Source organism: Macaca thibetana, chromosome 4 (genome assembly GCF_024542745.1).
Source record: "Macaca thibetana thibetana isolate TM-01 chromosome 4, ASM2454274v1, whole genome shotgun sequence".
In the NCBI taxonomy this organism is placed as follows: Eukaryota; Metazoa; Chordata; class Mammalia; order Primates; family Cercopithecidae; genus Macaca; species Macaca thibetana.
In genome coordinates this window covers 77,311,584-77,330,545 of record NC_065581.1, presented here as the reverse complement: position 1 = coordinate 77,330,545, position 18,962 = coordinate 77,311,584, and the positions used below count along the sequence as shown (strand labels likewise).

The 18,962-nt window shown below is 38.8% G+C and overlaps 1 protein-coding gene and 1 pseudogene across 7 annotated transcripts in view; both read left to right on the top strand.

Moving 5' to 3' along the window:
- The window catches only part of HMGN3 (high mobility group nucleosomal binding domain 3), a 1,231,743-nt gene that overhangs the window by 321,519 nt on the left and 891,262 nt on the right, over window positions 1–18,962 (top strand). The window contains exon 1 of one of the 7 annotated variants that reach the window (XM_050789644.1): window positions 4,525–4,529. The exons of 5 other annotated variants lie outside the window; for them this stretch is intronic. The gene's annotated coding sequence lies outside the window, so the exon portion shown is untranslated. Of the gene's footprint in view, window positions 1–4,524; window positions 4,530–12,745; window positions 12,750–18,962 lie in introns of those variants that run through there. One more of the 7 variants, XM_050789657.1, reaches the window with a different exon arrangement.
- Window positions 10,934–11,479, top strand: LOC126953408 (adenylate kinase 4, mitochondrial-like; annotated as a pseudogene).

The window sequence follows — 18,962 nt, the reverse complement described above, 5'->3', positions numbered from 1 at the left end:
AATACAAAAATTAGCCGGGCATGGTGGCAGGCACCTGTAATCTCAGCTACTCAGAAGGCTGAGATAGGAGAATCACTTGAACCCGGGAGATGGAAGTTGCACTTAGCCAAGATCATGCCACTGCGCTCCAGCCTGGGTGACAGATCAAGACTCCGTCTCGGAAAAAACAAAACAAAACAAAAAAACAAAACAAAACAAAAAAACTTCTCTCCCAAGACTTTTTGAATCTTCCTAGCCAGAAGTGATAGCAGATTCAGATCTAGGGTGGGGCTACATTTGTCATATACCCACCTGTGGCAGAGACATTTACTGCTCACTGAATAGCCATGGGCAAATACGTAAAAGGAATACATCTTACTTCGGGACAAATAACCCTACAGTTCTCTCGTCCTCTGCTGTGGCAACCTGAAATATATTTGTTTTGGTGTCTGTTTCACAAGCTCTTGTAACATGAAAGACACAGAGTTGAGTAAGCAAGCAAAATTTGTTACCACAGCATAACCCAGCCTAATCTGACTTAATACATCACCTGAAAGAAGGCTGGAGATCACAAGGCCTATTGCTGCTTCCTTAATTGTACACAGAGCTATCAACATGATGGTGGGATATCAATATTTATTATATGTTTTTATGTTGAAAATTATAATAACCTACAGCATTATCATCAATATTTATAATATTCTGTTAACATAATTTTTGTTAATGTTGTATACTCTTATGTATCGTATGTCGTTATTTATTATTATATCACCTATAATAAACACCAAAGTGTTTCTTATACCTGTTTTTAGTTGTTCTTTTTTACATAAAAATCTGCTTTTTATTTAATGCTTAAACAACATACTTTAACTTCTGCTCTAAGCAACAGGACAGAGACCCAAATAGAGTTCCAATCTTTTAGAAATTACACTCCTTCTCATTGTTTGTTGGATTTCATGACCTATTTACCACCTTCTAAAAATATAGGTGACTGTAAAACAAATGATGAATAAAACAGAGACTCAGAGAGTAAGTTCACATTTCTATTATAAAGAATAAAATAAACATACTCATAAAAGTAGAAGCTGGAGAGCCTTGGAAATGACCCTATTGCCTTCTCTACACATCCTCTTACAGGCTTACACTTTCACATTTTCTTTTAAATTATTATGAAAAATGTCAAAAAATATAGACAAAAGTAGAACCAACAGTAAAACTAACCCCCATTTATCCATCATCCAGATTCAGTGATTATCAAGATTTTCTCCTACTTGCTTTGTCTGGTTTTTTGGTTGTTATTGTTGCTAGAGTATGCTAAAGCTATATAACATTTCATCCATACACATTTCAGTATACATCTCTTTAAAAACTTACATTTTCTAAAATAACCACATTGCCATTATCATACCACAACATTCTCAATCCCTACATTTACTTTTAAAAATTAAAATTAATAGGCAAAAAAATAAGTTTGTTGAGAAAATTATTTTGAAATGCAATACAGTGCTCCCTTGTGAAATGTGGATATACCCTTGACCCAACAAAGACGTTGCAACTGTTTGGCTTCCTTGACAGCTTCCAAGGCTTACAAGTTCCATCATCAGGTCAAAGGGGACATGAAGCAGCCAGCCAGCCAACTCTCCCTTCAAACAAAAGCACCCACTCTTGGGATAAAAGGTCATCTCTGCTCCTCTCTACCAAAACACAGCCCCTGCCCTTAGCCACATGGCAGGATGCTTTCTCTTCCAAAGAAAACCTTAGATGAGCGACACTGTCATGGGAGAAAGTGTGAATTTGGAAGAAGAGGCTGCTGAGGCTCAAAGTTAGACTTTCCCTAAATCTTTGGGGTGTGAAGGAGCTGGTATTGGCATCATTTATTATATAAGGGTGTGTGTGTGTGTGTGTGTGTGTGTGTGTGCATTGTTATGAGTTTTGATCTGTGTGGAAAAGGGAATTTGAAAATAGCAGTGGATGATTGGAAAGGCTTTCCTTGTAGGCCTTGTTCAGTAAGCATAAGAGTGCTCCTGTTACATTACCTGTAATCTTTGATAAATAAATGAAGCAAAAATAAGCTAGATAAGAACAAACTGAGAATTACAAGCTGAATATTCCAAGGCAAATTATTTATCCTTAAGCTTTCATTTCCTTACCTAGAAAATGAGGACACTGATGCCTACCTGACATTAGTATTAATATTGTAAGGACTAAAGAAAATGTGCAAAAGGGGGATTAGTAGCAATCCATCTAAGAGAAAGAAGGTTGCAGTGGGTGGAATATGCTTCTAGAGACTTCGTCAGCTTTCCCCAACTTATTTCTGTGAGCTAATTTTAGAGTAGATGTGAATTCTACCCACTTCTTTTCTATCATTGGTTGTCAAATTTCAAGAGGGCAGAAACTCAGCATCAGGTCACCCACCATGCCTAATCAGGAGGAAAGAGCACTCTGAGTTTCCTGAGGAGGGAGCATGTGCAGGAGCAGTGGGAGCTCCATTATTACTCAAAAGAGCTTTTCCTTGAGCTCAGTGCCTAGGGCAGGCTTAAGTACCAGGCCTGAGACCTCAGTGGAGAAATTGTTAGTGCAAACTAAAAGCAAAAAGTCGTGTAAAAGGAGAAAAATTGCACATTGCCCTGATCCTTTTAAAAGAAAATTGTTATTTTTAAATTATGTGAGATTAGAAATTGTTGAAGCTATTTACTTAATCCGGACAAATCACAGATGTGTTTGGTTCCCAGAAAGAATCTGCACCAAGTTTAAAAGGTCTGGGCTAGAGGAAAAAAGAAAATTAGAATGAATTTCTCTTTGCCATCTGTCTGCTAGGGGAAGTGGGAAAGGAACACAAGAATGGATTACAGGGAAGTCTGTGGGTAACAAGGTGTACTTGAAGCTGAAATTCTTCCCCACTGCAGAATCTCCATGTTGCTCAGTTGCCTGAAGTAGGCACACCTTGATATGTGTCCCAAACAGTACCTCTTTGGTCCTTACAAGGACACTAGCTGACAATCTGGGAGTTTCATTACAACAAAATCAAGCACAATAATAGTATCAATGAGAGCAATTGATAATAGAAAAATGTTTACTATGAGCCAGTCAGGTACAGTTCTGCAGAGAGAGATATATATATATATATATATAGCTATATATCCTGCATATTTCTGTGAGTTAATTTTAGAATAGATGTGAATTCTACCCACTTCTTTTCTATCCTCCTGCATATATATGCATATATATACATACACACACACATATATATGTATGTATGTGTGTATATATATATAGCTCCTGACAAGCAATATCTCCTGACCAAGAGCTGTAGTTGAGAGGCCAACTGCAGGTTGGGTGTGAACTGCTTCTTTTTTATGAAATGCAGAAAGAATGTCTTCTACTTCTGGGTAAAATTCAACATCAATTACTGAGCCATAGATTGAAGCTTGTTCTGTAATTGGGGGATTAGTGTGATTTTCCTCACCATTCAGGGAGCAATTCAAATTGAGGTAACTAATCATCCATAGCTCAAGTACACTTTGTTAACACAGTTTCAGCCCAATTACTTATGTAATATAATCTTATAAGGGACAAAAATTGGGTTTTTTTGTTTGTTTTAGGTTTTTTCTAAACGTTTATTTCAAAATAATTTTATACTTACACAAAATTACAAAAATTGTACAAACAATTCCCATATACTCTTCATCCAGGTTCTAGAAAGGTTAATTCCTTTTTTTTTGAGACGGAGTCTCGCTCTGTCGCCCAGGCTGGAGAGCAGTGGCGCCAACTCGGCTCACTGCAAGCTCCGCCTCCCGGGTTCACCCCATTCTCGTGCCTCAGCCTCCCGAGTAGCTAGGACTACAGGCGCCCGCCAACACGCCCAGCTAATTCTTTGTATTTTTGGTAGAGACGGGCTTTCACCGTGTTAGCCAGGATGGTCACGATTTCCTGACCTCATGATCCGCAGGTCTGGGCCTCCCAAAGTGCTGGGATATTACAGGCGTGAGCCACCGCGCCAGGGCGAAATGTTAATTTCTTATATAATCATAGTATGATAACCAAAACCAGAAAAGTAGTATTGATAAAATTCATTATTTAGTCTACAGACCTTATTCAAATTTTGACAATTGTCTCATTAAATATCCTTTTTTCTTATGTAGGTTCTAATTCAAGACAGGATCACACATACATTGTCATGTTGCCTAGTTAATCTAAATTACAGAACACAGTTCAGCAAACTTGTTCTACAAAAGGCCAGATAGTAAATATTTTTCTGTGTTCTTTAGGCCAGACAGTCTCTATGAGAACTACTCAACTTGGCCAAAAGTAGCCATAGAGTATACAGAAACGGGCGTGGCTATGTTCCAGTACAATTCTATTTAGAAAAACAATAGACAGGGTGAATGTAGCTGATGGGCCATAGCTTGCCCATTCTAGAACATTGGTTCTCAAAGAGGGGGATCCCCAGCCCACCAGCATGTGTTGTCACCTAGGAACTTGTTAGATATGCAGATTTTAGACCCCATCTCAGACCTACTAATTAGAAACTCTGAGTGGGGATTGGGGGGTCAGCAATCTGTGTTCTGTTTTGTTTGTTTTGTCTTTTGAGACAGGGTTTAGCACTGTTGTCCAGTCTGGAATGCAGTAGTGGGATTTTAGCTCACTGCAGTCTCAAACTCCTGGGCTCAAGGATCCTCCACGTTCAGCTTCCTGAGTAGCTAGGACTATAGGCTCACATCCCCACACCTGGCTAATTTAAAATATATATATATATATATATATATATATTTTTTTTTTTTTTTTTTGTTAGAGACAGAGTCTCACTATGTTGTGTTACCCAGGCTGGTCTAGAACTCCTGGACTCAAGCAGTCCTCCCACCTCAGCCTCTCAAAGTGCTAGGATTACAGGTGTGAGCCATCACACCCAGCCAGCAATCTGAGTTTTAGCAAGCTCTCCCAGGTATTTATGATATATGCTAAAGTTCTAAAGCACTGATCCAGACAATTTCTGTGTCTTCCTTTGCCTTTCCAGACCTTGATATTTAGGAGGAGCACAGGCCTGTTGTTTTGTAGAATAGCCATATCTCAGCTTGGGCTTGTTGATGTTGGCTTATGATTAAATTCAGGTTATGCATTTTTTTAGCAAGAATACCACAAAAATGATCTTGTGTCCTCTTCATTGGGGCTTGTTAGAAGATGCACGGTATCAATGTGTTTCTTCAGCTTTGAGACTAACTGATCATTTGGTTAAAGTGGTATCTGCCAGGTTTTTCTACTGTAAAGTTACTATTTCTCTCCTTGTAACTAATGATTGTCTTGCAGGAAGATACTTCGACACTATGTAAATACTTTCAGGAACTAATTTTATCATCCATTGATGAATCTTGATCTTAAAACAATTATTACTGTAGTGTTTGCAAAATAATGATTTTTCTATTTCCATCAACCTGTGCATGTTACTAAGAATTCTACTTTAAAAAATGGCTTTTCATAATCCTTCATTTATGTGTTTGTTCAGTGATTTGTTTATATCAGCATGGGTCCATGGATTCTTATTTTATTCATGGATCATAACTATCATCATTAATTTTTTTGTTCCAATTGTCCCAGATTTAGTCAATGGGAGCCCCTTCAAGTTGGCTCTTTTTTCTTTTTGGCATGTCCCATCATATTTGGAGCCTTAATAATTTACGTCTTGGTTATCTGCTTTCGGCATTCCACTCTCCTAGCAACAGCTTCAATGAGTATGAACCACTTTTAGCTGTACAATTTTTTTTTTCTGAGACAGAGTCTCACTTTGCTGCCCAGGCTAGAATGCTATGGAACAATCTTGGCTCACTGCAACCTCCGCCTCCTGGGTTCGAGCAATTCTCATGTCTCAGCCTCCCCTGTAGCTGGGATTACAGGCACGCACCACCACTCCTGGCTAATTTTTGTATTTGTGGTTGAGACGGGGTTTTGCCATGTCACCCAGGCTGCACTTGAACTCCTGACCTCAAGCAATCCTCTAGTCTCGGCCTCCAAATTGCTGGGATTATAAGCCTAAATTTTTTTTTAATTAAAGAAAGATAAACATATTTTTGAAAAGGTATAGGGCTGGGTGTGGTGGCTCATACCTTTAATCCAAGCACTTCGAGAGGCTGAAGTGAAAGGATCACTTGAGGCCTAGAGTTCAAGATTAGCCTGGGCAACATAGCAAAACATTGTCTCTCTCTCTCTACACACACACACACACACACACACACACTTACCATGTTTTTATTAAAAAAGATTTTTTAAAATCAGCACAAGGTGAACTTGGCTTTCTAAGAATTATTATGGAAGCCCATCTTCCCAATGTTTTGAATTCATGATTCATCTGTAACCAAATATAAACATTCCTATTTGAGCTAGTCTCCCAAATGTGTGAGAAAAGATGGCCCAAGAACTACCAAGAAGTCATCATTGCTAATGCCAGATTCTATAATTCCATACCATCTAAGCAACAGACTAGAGTCTTCTTTCAAAATTTTCATTATAGAATAGTTTTCACACAGTATACTGGCTGTAGATAAAATGCATCTACATTTTCCTATATGTGGAATTACACATCGCATATTCTTTCCAAAACGAATAACAGTATTATTCAGAGAGGTTGGTAAAGAGAGATTATGTTCAGAAAAGAAGCATTGTCTTCTTTACATCTTTATGACTTAGTCTTGACATTCCTGAGGACAGAATTACCAGCCAAAGCCTGCAGGTGTTAAGTAGGATATGTGCTTTAAGTCCACAATGATGCAAGACACGGTCCCAGCTGCTTTTCATTGCTACAGAAGGCTCAGGTTGGCCCTGTCTGACACCTATGTGTATGATTTGCAACGTACAGGTGTTGTGAAAGTTTAGAAAGTGTGAGTGACAAAATGTAACACGAGTAGGAAGGATCACACAGTCTGAACCTCTACCACTCAGGCAATCAGAATTGATGGCAGTAACTGATTGATTTAGTTACTTATTTACTTACTGTATATTTCCTTATTGTATATTTATTGAACACCTACTAGGTTCAAGGCCCTGAGTTAGGTCCTCTTGGAAACCAGGTTATGTAAGACATCTCAAAAGGGTCACTCCTACAGATTTAAAGAAATTTTTTCTCTTAAAGAAAAAGAAAATACGTTTAAAAATCTAAATAAACACATACACATTTGAATGTACATACATGCACACTCAAATAAGAAATTGCTAGGCAGTTGAGAGGTGCTTTTTCCATTGGCTGCTGCTCTTTTGTAATTCAGTGAGCAAAAAATTTCATTAGCAAATTTTCAGGGAAAAGCTCAAACTATTAAGAATAGAATTAAATTACATAATTTTATTTTTAATAAAACACAGTATGATTCTATTTGTATGATGTTCGAAAGTAGACAAATTTAATCTTAACGAAAAAATCAGAACAGAGATAGCAGGGGTTTAGTAGTATCTGTTGCTACATAACCAACACCCCAAATTTAACAGCTTGAAATAACAAGAATTTTTATCAAATAATTTCTGTGGGTCAGAAATTTTGGACTGATATAGCCCAATGGTTCTGGTTCAGGATCTCTCAGAAGACTGAGGTCAGTACATTGGCCAGGGCTGCACTCATCTCAAGATTTGACTTGATTTGGGCTGGTTTATTCACTTCCAAGATGACTGTCGGCAAAAGGTCTTGGTTCCCTGCTGTTGACAGCAGGCCTCAGTGTCTTGCCACAAGGGTCTTTCCATAGAGCTACTTGAGTGCCCTCACAATTTGGCAGCTGGCTTCCCCTAGAGAAATTTGCAATGGTGGCCGGGCACAGTGGCTTGTGCCTGTAATCACAGCAGTTTGGGATGCTGAGGCAGGCAGATCACCTGAGGTAAGGAGTTCAAGACCAGCTCGGTCAACACAGTGAAACCCTGTCTCTACCACAAATACAAAAATTAGCCTGGTGTGGTTGCACATGCCTGTAATCCCAGCTAGTTGGGAGGCAGAGGCAGGAGAATAGCTTGAACCCAGGAGTCAGAGGTTGCAGTGAGCCAAGATCATATTATTGCACCCCAGCCTGGGCAACGGAGAAAAAAACAAAACAAAACAAACAAACAAAAAAACCCAGAAATCTGCAATGTTTTTATAAACCAATCACAAAAAAGAAACTCCATCTCCCATTTCCACAGTATCCTATTGTTACCCTGGTCAACATTATTTAATGTGGAAAGACATTACACAGTGGCATGATATCAACAGGTGGTAAACATTGCAGGCCATCTTAGAGGCTGACTACCACAAGAGATGGAGGGTTGACTAGGAAATAACATAAAGGAACTTTCTGGTGAAATGTTCTATATTACAATAAGTATGTGGGGCTGGGCATGGTGGCTCAGGTCTTTAATCCCAGCCCTTTGGGAGGCCTAGGCAGGTGGAACACTTGCAGTCAGGAGTTCGAAAACGGCCTGGGCAACATGGTAAAACCCTGTCTCTACTGAAAAAACAAAACTTAGCTGGGTGTGGTGGTGCACACCTGTAGTCGCAGCTACTTGGGAGACTGAGGCACAAGAATAGCTTGAACTCGTGAGGCAGAGGCTGCAGAGAGCTGAAATCATGCCACTGTACTCCAGCCTGGACGACAGAGCGAGACCCTGTCTCAAAAAAAAAAAAAAAAAATGTGGATTTCATGTGTATGTGCATTAGTCAAAACTGTGCTGCTAAGATTTGCACATTTCTATCAATGTGTGTGTGTATATATATAATTCAATGTATATATACAATGTATATAAGAAAAATTATAAATAATAATAATCAAGGAGGGGTAGAGAGGGGATAGAGGTACAGATGATAAAAGAATGGTAAACAACAGTTTTTGAAGTTGAATAGATTGGTGCAGGTGAATTTATTATACTAAAATATTTTATATTATACTTTATAAACATTCAGTTCAGAGGGTCACATAGAAAGAATCAGGAATTTCACATTCATGATGTTTACCCAAAGATGCATCCAAACATCAATTTCTTTGACTTGATATTAATGGAAATATTTTAAAGTAGATCACATACATCTTTGATGTATTGACTTGTATAAATGTATACATATTCGTGTGTGTGTGTTTATATGTGTGGGGGGGAGGTTCTTGTTGACTCAGGGTCATTAGTATGCATGGTTATTACTGTTTTATTTTGTGATAAAGTGTTTTTGGACTAAAGGCAGCTGAAGAATAACTTGGATTGACTTACCTAATGGGATTTCAAGCCTTTTCTCTTAGAAATGGCTTTGTAAATATTAAATAACACCCAAAATTTCCCAGTAGTAATTAACTCTTTCTACCAAAGAGAAATGTATTCTTTGAAATCTATTGACTTTTATTACATTACTTTTGTCTCCTTTCTTTCTGTTGAGCCACCCAGATGTTCAGCTGATGTTCAGTTCTAGAGCAACCCATTTCCTACTTCCAATTGCTGAGTCTACCCCATTGAGGACAAAGGAATCAGATACTTGGTTCAACCCAGAGACACTTCAAACTTACGGCCGTGCATAGATAACAGAGACAAGCTGCCTGGGTTCAAATACTCTTTTCACCACCATTAACTCATTGTTTGCTTTGTCTATGTTATTTAACCTCTTTATGCCTCATTTTCCTAAATATGAAATGGGCTTAATACTACAACAGAAGATTGTTGTAAAAGGACTAAATCAGCTAATACTTATATAATGTTCAGAACAATGCCTAGCATTATATATATATATTATTTCTGTGTTTAAGTTCTGAGGAATTTCTGCAATGCTTCTTCATTTGGTGAGTAAACGGCCACGTTACATGAATAATGAATTACACAGAGCACACACAAATAGGATTTCCTATTGAAATCACACACAAAAAAACAGGTTAACTTGATACATACAAGCATTATTATGCTGCAGAGCCATATACCATTATTCCCAAAACTGTAAGCAGCTCACATAAATAATTTTGTAAGCAGCTCACATAAATGATTTTCTGATTTTATAAGCAACTCACAAAAACAGCGCTAAGGTTAGGGTAAATAGACTAACCCTAAATGTAATTAGAATTCCTTTATATACTCAACCATCTTTACAATTTTGCTCATTTAATTTTAGTAATTTCCAATATCTGAAATATTAATAATATTTTTCTAATACCCCATATTTATCATCATCTTCATCACAAACACCCATTTTAAATGCCAAACAGCCTGCAATCCAGCAGCTAGAATTTACAAGCTTAGGACATTTTCCCCACCTTCTTTTTAGAGGTGAATCCCCTGGATTCATTTCTGCATTTCTATCTTGTCAGTCTCTTTTGTCACACTCTCTTTGGGATTTTGGGACATTTGTCCTCTGTTCTTGCCTTCTCCTGCGTACTACTAGTTCTGCGAATAGGAGGGTTGGAGATAACTAAGGCTTTAAAGGCACTCAGCAATAGAAATATATATATATATATATTTCTTTATTCTTTAATAAAGAGTGTCTTTAATAATAAAGGAGTGTCTTTTATAAAGACATTCCTTTATTCTTCTCCTTCAAGAGTAAATTAATCTGTGCCTATTTAATTTTGCCTTGTTGCTTACATTACTGTAAGGAGAAAGAGGATTTGGTTTGAATCCTTGAAGTGTCGGGTACACCTACAGTGTGATTTTATGCCTAAGAAAAAGGCATGCCTCCTCTTACAAAATTACCTACCATGCCTGCCCTAATTTTCTGAAATGTCTTTAAGAATTGAAAATAAAAGGTCACCCTGCAGGGTCTGTTGGTAGCCTCCTGGAGTTCTGCCTCCAGCCAAAGGGCAGGTGGTTGACAAGTCCCAGTGTGAACAGAAGGTGCCAGAGTAGAAGCCAAGAAACAAAACCCTCTGGGGCTCCCTCTGGGACTGCTATCTGGGCTATACATTTGACCACCCCCTCCTAGCAAAGGCAATGGCTTCCAGACTCCTGTACGGTCATCCTCTTGCTGGTTGCCTAGGGCAAGGGCACCTTGTGCGAGAGGATTGCTCAGAACTTAGGCCTCCGACATTTCTCTAGTAGCCACTGCTTGCAGGAGAACATCAAGGTCAACACTGGAGTTGGTGACATGGCCAAGCAGTACATAGAGAACGGTCTTTTGGTTCCAGACCTGTGATCGCATGCCTAATGATGTTGGAGTTGGAGAATAGATGTGGCAGCACTGCCTCCTAGATGGCTTTCCTAGGACATTAGGACAGGCTGATGTCCTGGACAAAATCTGTGAAGTGAATCTAGTGATCAGGTTGAACATTCCATTTGAAACACTTAAAGATCCTCTCCTAGTGGAAGGGTATATAACTTGCAATTCAATCCACCTCGTGTATATGGAATTGATGACATCGCTGGTGAACCATTAGTCCAGCATAAGGATGATAAACCCAAAGCAGTTGCTGCAAGGCTAAGACAGTACAAGGATGTGGCAAAGCCAGTCATTGAATTATACAAAAGCCAAGGAGTGATCCACCAATTTTCTGGGATAGAGACTAACAAAATCAAGCCCTGTGTTTTTTGATTTACAAAATCAAAAAAATCATGCTTTTTTTGAACAAGAGCACAGCTATTTAGTCAAAGAGACATATTGACCCTGTGCAATGGAAGAATCAGGAAGATTTAGTCACTCATTCAATTGTGTCTATAGTATTGGTATTGTGTCCAAATAAGAAGCTACCTGAGATAGCCTGCAGCTTCTTTTCTAGTTTTAATGGTGAAGTCATAGGAAAACTAATGAGTAGAAAGAGTTCATGAAGAGTTCTGCCTTTCAAAAGAGTCACCTTCACATGTTTAAGGTATCTCAGCACATCTCAAGTCCTTCACAAGAAAGCAAGTACAGGCTGGATTTCAAATGGTGTACAACCTAAACTCTCGCTGATTTTTGCAGCCTTGTTGTTGCTATAGCATCCTTTTTACACATGATGGTGGTGGTCTCCAGTTCTCTCCATCTCCTCAAAGACTGTTGAACCACAGCACCAGTAAGCCTAAGAATGCTAAACGCTCTATCCCAGGTTTTGTCCCAGGTTCTCTGGTATGTGCCCTCCTGGTGACAATGAATTGATGCTAATTGCTCTTAGCGGTTGTTTCTCTGGGCTTGAGTGATTGTGTCCAGAGTTTATTTTTTCTCATAGGCATAACTCCTTCTTTTCTGCATCCATGCTCCATAGAATCTCTCCTTTTCAGACATCCTAGGATGAAAGGAATTGGCTTCTGTTTTTTTAATATCTATTTTCTCTGTTCTTAGGCTACGAAATAATACAGGTAGTTATTGCTCTTATTCCTCTCAAATTCTTCTAAGAACTGAGAGCAAGAAGGCTAATTGAATCTCTTCATGCACCAGAAACTGAGCTATGAAGAGGGTCTTAAACTGCTGGTCTGACTCTCGTGGATTCACACTGCTCCTTTCTTTTATTGTGAATCCCATTATTGGTATATACCCAAAGGATTATAAATCATGCTGCTATAAAGACACATGCACACGTATGTTTATTGTGGCACTATTCGCAATAGCAAAGGCTTGGAAGCAACCCAAATGTCCATCAGTGACAGACTGGATTAAGAAAATGTGGCACATATACACCATGGAATACTATGCAGCCATAAAAAAGGATGCGTTCGTGTCCTTTGTAGGGACATGGATGAAGCTGGAAACCATCATTCTCAGCAAACTATCTCAAGAACAGAAAACCAAACACCTCATGTTCTCACTCATAGGTGGGAATTGAACAATGAGAACACTTGGACACAGGAACGGAAACATCACACACTGGGGCCTGTCGTGGGGTGCGGGGAGGGGGCAGGGATAGCATTAGGAGATATACCTAATGTAAATGATGAGTTAATGGGTGCAGCACACCAACATGGCACATGTATACATATGTAACAAACCTGCACGTTGTGCACATGTACCCTAGAACTTAAAGTATAATAAAAAAAAAAAAAGAAAGAAAGAAAAAAGAAAAAAATGGAGATAGTAACATTATGAGGACTAACTGAAAGAAATTTACAATACTTAGCACAGCATTTGACAAATTGTAGTTACTTAATAAACATTAGTAGTTACTATCGCAAAAAAAAAAAAAAAGAAAAAATTAAACACTTGAAATTATTTTGGAAACTTCCTGAAGTCTTTTGGGAATCCTCAAAAAACATGGGAAATATTCACCTACATGAATGTTGAGAGCTCATATCTTACGTACAGAAGTAAATAAGACTGTATGAGATTACTGAAATAACGGCATAACTTTTATTTAAGACAACAAAATGCATTTTGAAAATGTTGCTAACTACTGCTGTTGACAGTGTCTTTCTCCTATGAGTGACCCAAGCATATTACAAATAGTAAAGGGAATGGAGCCTGTGGGGTTGAAGAAAATGTTGCACTAGCTGTGCCTAGACTAAGACGGAAGCTTTAAAATTATGAGAAAACAAATCTTTATTTTTCTTCTATTCCAGCGATTCATTCCAGAATCTAATTCTCAATGTCTAGAATTAGATACTAATATTTTGTCACTTGTTGTAATGTAATATTAATAAATCATTTGTTGAAAGATAAAAACAGATTAAACCTAGTAGAATTAACATGCTAATATAAAGGAGTTTTGAAATGTAAATGATGATCTCAGATCTTTGATTGAATTGAGAGACAGCCTTAGAAAATGAGGAAGAGTTAAGGAAACTGAGGGAAACGGGAGAGTTTGACAGTGAAGAGGACCAAACATAACACAAAGGTTATAGACAAACACTTCATAGTATTTCACCAGGACTTGACTCATCTTCATCAGTTAGAGACGAAGAGGATCCCAGGAACACCCATCAACACCTTGGACAATTACAGACCTTGTTCCCCTACAGTCCTCACTGGCACTAAGTCCAGCTGAGGGAGCTTCCTAGGGTCTATATACCTGTGCTGTCTCCAGAGAAGGAGCTAACACTGTCCCTGCCCCTGTGGGCTGTAGTTCCTGTGCTGTGCCACCTTGGAACTGGAACTACTACAGAAGTGTGTCTTTCTCCAAAGACAAATAGCCATGGCTTCTTCTCACCCCTGAGACTAAGCTACCACCAAACCACTCTAGGCCAGTGGCCTGACATCCCCATGTCAAGTTGTGAGCAGCTGTTACACTTTTTCCAGTGAGACCAAGCAGATGTGGAGCTGCTCTACCTGTTCCTTTCTCCTCCTCGAGCTGTAGTCAAAGCAGAACTCTTTCTCCTGAGAAAGTAGTACATTGGCCACTCCAAGGAGCCTCACCTCCCGTGCCTAAGTTGTTGCAGCTCCTTGCATCCCAAGAAACAGTGCCTTGGCTACCCACAGCAGTCACACACTCCAGTACCTAGCTGAAGCAGTGCCATGCATCTCAGGGAAGTGGTGCTTGGGCTGCCCACAATGGTCACATCACCTGGGCCTGAGCTGAAGCAGTATATCACCCCCTGGGGAAGTGGTGCTTTGCCAAGCTGTTAGTAGCTGCACATCTCAGGGCTGAGCTGACACAGCACATACCACATCCCAGGGAAACAGAGCAGTGGGTGAACTCAGACACCTTGCCCAAACTCTAGGACCCTGCTTCCCTGGGGCAGAATTAGTTCTCTAGTGTCTGAGCTGCTGAAACACTGTTCTCCTTGGAAAGAAGAATCATTGCTGTGCTATTTCTTCCCTGTACCCCAGGGTCCAAATGATAGCTGTACTCCACCATTTTAGGGTACCAGCTGCTACTGCATGTAGCCTCATAGAGTCAGGATACTGCTGAGCCCCACCATTCCAGGGTCTAGAGTCACTATATGATGCCTCATCCCCTGGGACCCAACTTGACACACTGAGCCTTATTGGGTCAGACACCCAAATTGCAGCCATACCCTTCTCCACAGGCCCAAACATCCACAGCACCCCTTCTTCCCTGGAGGTGGGCCAGTGCTGTGCCCTGCCCCCAAAAGACAGGATTTGTAGCTACAATCCAGTTCCATGAGCAGTTCTAGGTTGTGCCTCAGAGTCATAGATTTTGGTCCTGTAGGCTACCTGGTCCTCCAACCCTGCTACAAAAATGAACCTGTACTCCAAGATCCAGGTATCACAATAGGTTTGTGAGACTCTGAGCCTAGGATCCTGGCCCCACAGCTGCCTCAACTACCTGCACCTGGAATCCAGTGCTTCTGTAGCTGCTATTAATAGTAAGCCATGTCACACTTGATATCAAGAAGGATTCCCTCCTCTAAGTCTCTCCATTGTAGGAAAAACAAGGAGGACTTCAAAAGCCCTTGACACTGAGGAGCTATTAACAACCTACACTGCCACTGCCATCCCACAAACTTCTACAGCTTATGCTACTGAGGTGCTCACAGTTACTGCTGACTTTGAACAGCTGCAGAAGCTATTGAAGGGCAGCTTTTCTGGGTATAGTGTTCTTGACTGCACTGTACCTGCCTGAAAATAGAATCACTACATCCTTCCAAACTGGCACACCAAAACCCAACTGCAGATGAAAGTTTTTCTCTACAAAATCCACTCTAGAAATTTTGGAAGAGGTGATTGTTCCATCAGATGCACAGACATCAACATAGGAACACACACACACACACAACATTAAAAAGCAAGAAAAATCTGATACCACCAAATAAATATAACTATCTGGTTACAGACCCCAATGAAAGTGAAATCAACAAACTTCTGGAAAAGAAATTCTAAATAGTGATCTTAACAAAACTCAATGAGATACAAGAAAATACAGACAGGCAATTCAACAAAATCAGAAAAAAAATTTATGATACAAATGATAAATTCAACAAAGAGATAAAAATCATTGAAAAAGCCAAGAGAAATACTGCAGCTAATGATTTCTATAAATTGAAGAAATAATAGAGAGCTTCAACAGCAGCCTTGATCAAGCCAATAAAAGAATCTCTGAACTTGGGCCTGGTAATCCCAGGCCCAAGACTTATGCCTGTAATCCCAGCACTTAGGGAGGTTGAAGTGGGTGGGACATGAGGTCAGGAGTTCAAGACCAGCCTGGCCAAAATAGTGAAACCCCATTTCTACTAAAAATACAAAAATTAAGTGGGCATTGTGGCATGTGCCTGTAGTCCCAGCTGCTCGGGGGACTGAGGCAGGAGAATTTCTTGAACCCAGGAGGTGGAGGTTGCAGTGAGCAGAGATCATGCCATTGCACTCCAGCCTGGACAACAGAGCAAGATTTTGTCTCAAACAAAAAACAAAAAACAAAAACAAAAACAAAACAAACAAACAAAAACTCTGAACTTGAAGATAGGTTATTTGAAATTACCCAGGCAGAGAAAATAAAGGAAATAAGAATGAAAAAGAGTAAAGAAAGGCTACAAGACTCATAGGACCCCCCATTAAGTGAACAAATGGTCACATTTATGGGAGTTCCAGATGGAAAAGAGAAGGAAAATGGTGTAGAAAAATCTATTTAATAAAATAATAGCTAAAATCATTCCAAGCTGGGGAGAGATATGGATATCCAGATCTAGGAGCTCAAAGGTCTCCAAAAAGATTCAGTCTAAAAATCTCCCTGTGGCACTTTATAGTCAAACTGTCAAAATTCAAAGGCAAAGAGAATTCTAAAAACATCAAGATAAAAGCATCGAGTCACACATAAAGGAATCCCCATTAGACTAACGCATATTTCTCTGCAGTACCCTTACAGACTAGAAGAAAATGGGATGAATTATTCAAAGTGCTGAAAGGAGAAAAACCTGCCAGTCAAGAAGACTATACTCAGCAAAGCTACCTTTCACACATAAGAGAAATAAAGCCTTTTCTAGACAAGCAAAAACTGAAGGAATTTATCACCACTAGCCTAGTCTTGCAAAACTCAAGTGAGTCCTACATCTTAAAGTGAAAAGATGACTATCATGAAACCATGCAAAAGTATAAAACTCACTGGTAGAGCAGATACACAAAGAGAAAAAGAATGAAACCCTATCACTACAGAAAACCACTAAACCACAATGATAAACAATGAAGGAAGAAAGGAGCAAAGGATATGCAAGACAAGTAGAAAACAACATAGTGACATGAGTCTTCACCTATCAATAACGACCTTGAATGTAAATGAATTACATTTCCCACCTTAAAGATATAAAATGACTCAACTATGTGCTGCCTACAAGAAATTCAGTTCATCTGGAAAGACACATATAAACTGAATGTGAAAGAGATGGAAAAGGATAGCCTATGCAAACAGAAACCAAAAACAAGCATGAGTAGCTATACTTATTTCAGATAAAATAATTTTAAGTCAAAAACTCTAAAAAGAGACAATGAAGGTTAAAAGATAATAAAGGGATAAATTCAGCAAGAGAACATAACAATTGCAAATATATATGCACCCAACATCAGACCACCTAGATATATAAAGCAAATATTATCAAATCTAAAGAGAGAGATAGACCCCAAAACAATAATAGCTGGGGACTTTAACACCTTTTTACTCTTATTAGGAGGTCATTATTCACTACATTTTAGTATAATGGTTAAGAGTTCAGGATCTGGTATTATATTATACTAGCTTGAATTACCTACTTGCAGATGGCCTTGGGTAAGCTTGTGATTCAGTTTCCCGATCTTCAAAATGAGTAGTATAATAGTCATTAACTCCATGACTTGTGAAGATTAATTGAGAATATTTAGAATAGCACCTGGCATATAGTAGGTGCTCAATACATTTTAGCCATTACTATCTTTTCCTGTATTGGCCATTCATATGCCACTCATACACTTATTCAACTTGGATTTTTTGTATAACCTACATTTGCAAAATGGTTGACTGGCAAAGATTTAAATCATTAAGTTTGTTGGTGAGGCGGCGGGGGTGGGGCAGTAAGGAATTCTATTACTTCTAACTAACCAGTTGCACCTTTCAGTAGTTTGGTGCATTACCAGACACAGTGATCACTATATTGATAGTAACCAGCATAGACACCAGCATAGCACACTGAAATTCAGAAGAGTTGGACTCAAGCCATTTTTCAAACTCAACTTCTCACTTCAACAATATATTTGTGTCCAAGAATGTAAAGGTAAAACACATAGCCTGACTAAAGAAACGTGATACACTCTCTTACAGTCAAATTAAGTGTAGTTTAAAGTATTATATTCAGGACCTTGGCTGTTAAATAATGATGATAAATGACAGTATTTCTATTTTCACACATAACGACTTACGTTAAGTAGTTATTTTTACACATGAATTCTTATTCATTTTGGTCTTCTGTGTTCCCTTTTCCCATAAGTGGCACTCCCACAATGCCCAGCTAGAAACCAGTAATTGCCCTAGGCATTTCCCTTTTCCACCTTCTTCACTTACAGTGACCATTCTATTTATTTTACTTATTTACTTAATCTATTCTTTCCTCTCCATCCCTTATCCATTGCCATAGTCTAAGCTCTCACTATCTCCCTCCTGGCCTTTCGCAATAATCTACTGGTTTATATCTCCACTATTCCATTTTTCTCAAAGAATTAGAACATTTAGTACAAATAGAGTACAAATAGAGACAAGATCTTGTGTCTATCCTGCTTCAAAGGCTTTAAAAATTCCCCACTGGTGACAGGGAAAGAACCAACTCCTTAGCATGATATACAGTCCTTCATGTCTGGACTCTACACCCAACTCTAGCATCAGCTCCTGCTGTGCTCCCATTAGCTTTCTGGACATAGATATTGCCTGTCTTATTTTTGTATCACAGCATTTATTCTACTTCTGGCATCAATAAATGTTTGCATAATGAAAGGATGCACACATGTATAATAACAAGCATGACTTTTAAAACACTGGTATTTATCTCTAGGTTTTCTGTAAAGGATTCAAATTTATTTCATATTAAGACAGTGAAACTTAAAGGTTCAGCTAAAGCTCAATCTTGACACTTAAGAGCTGATCATAGAAATCATATTGTATAATAAAAATACACACACATATATACATATACATATATATCAGTATATTTTGTGTGTGTGTGTATAAAATACACATATATATATATATGTATAA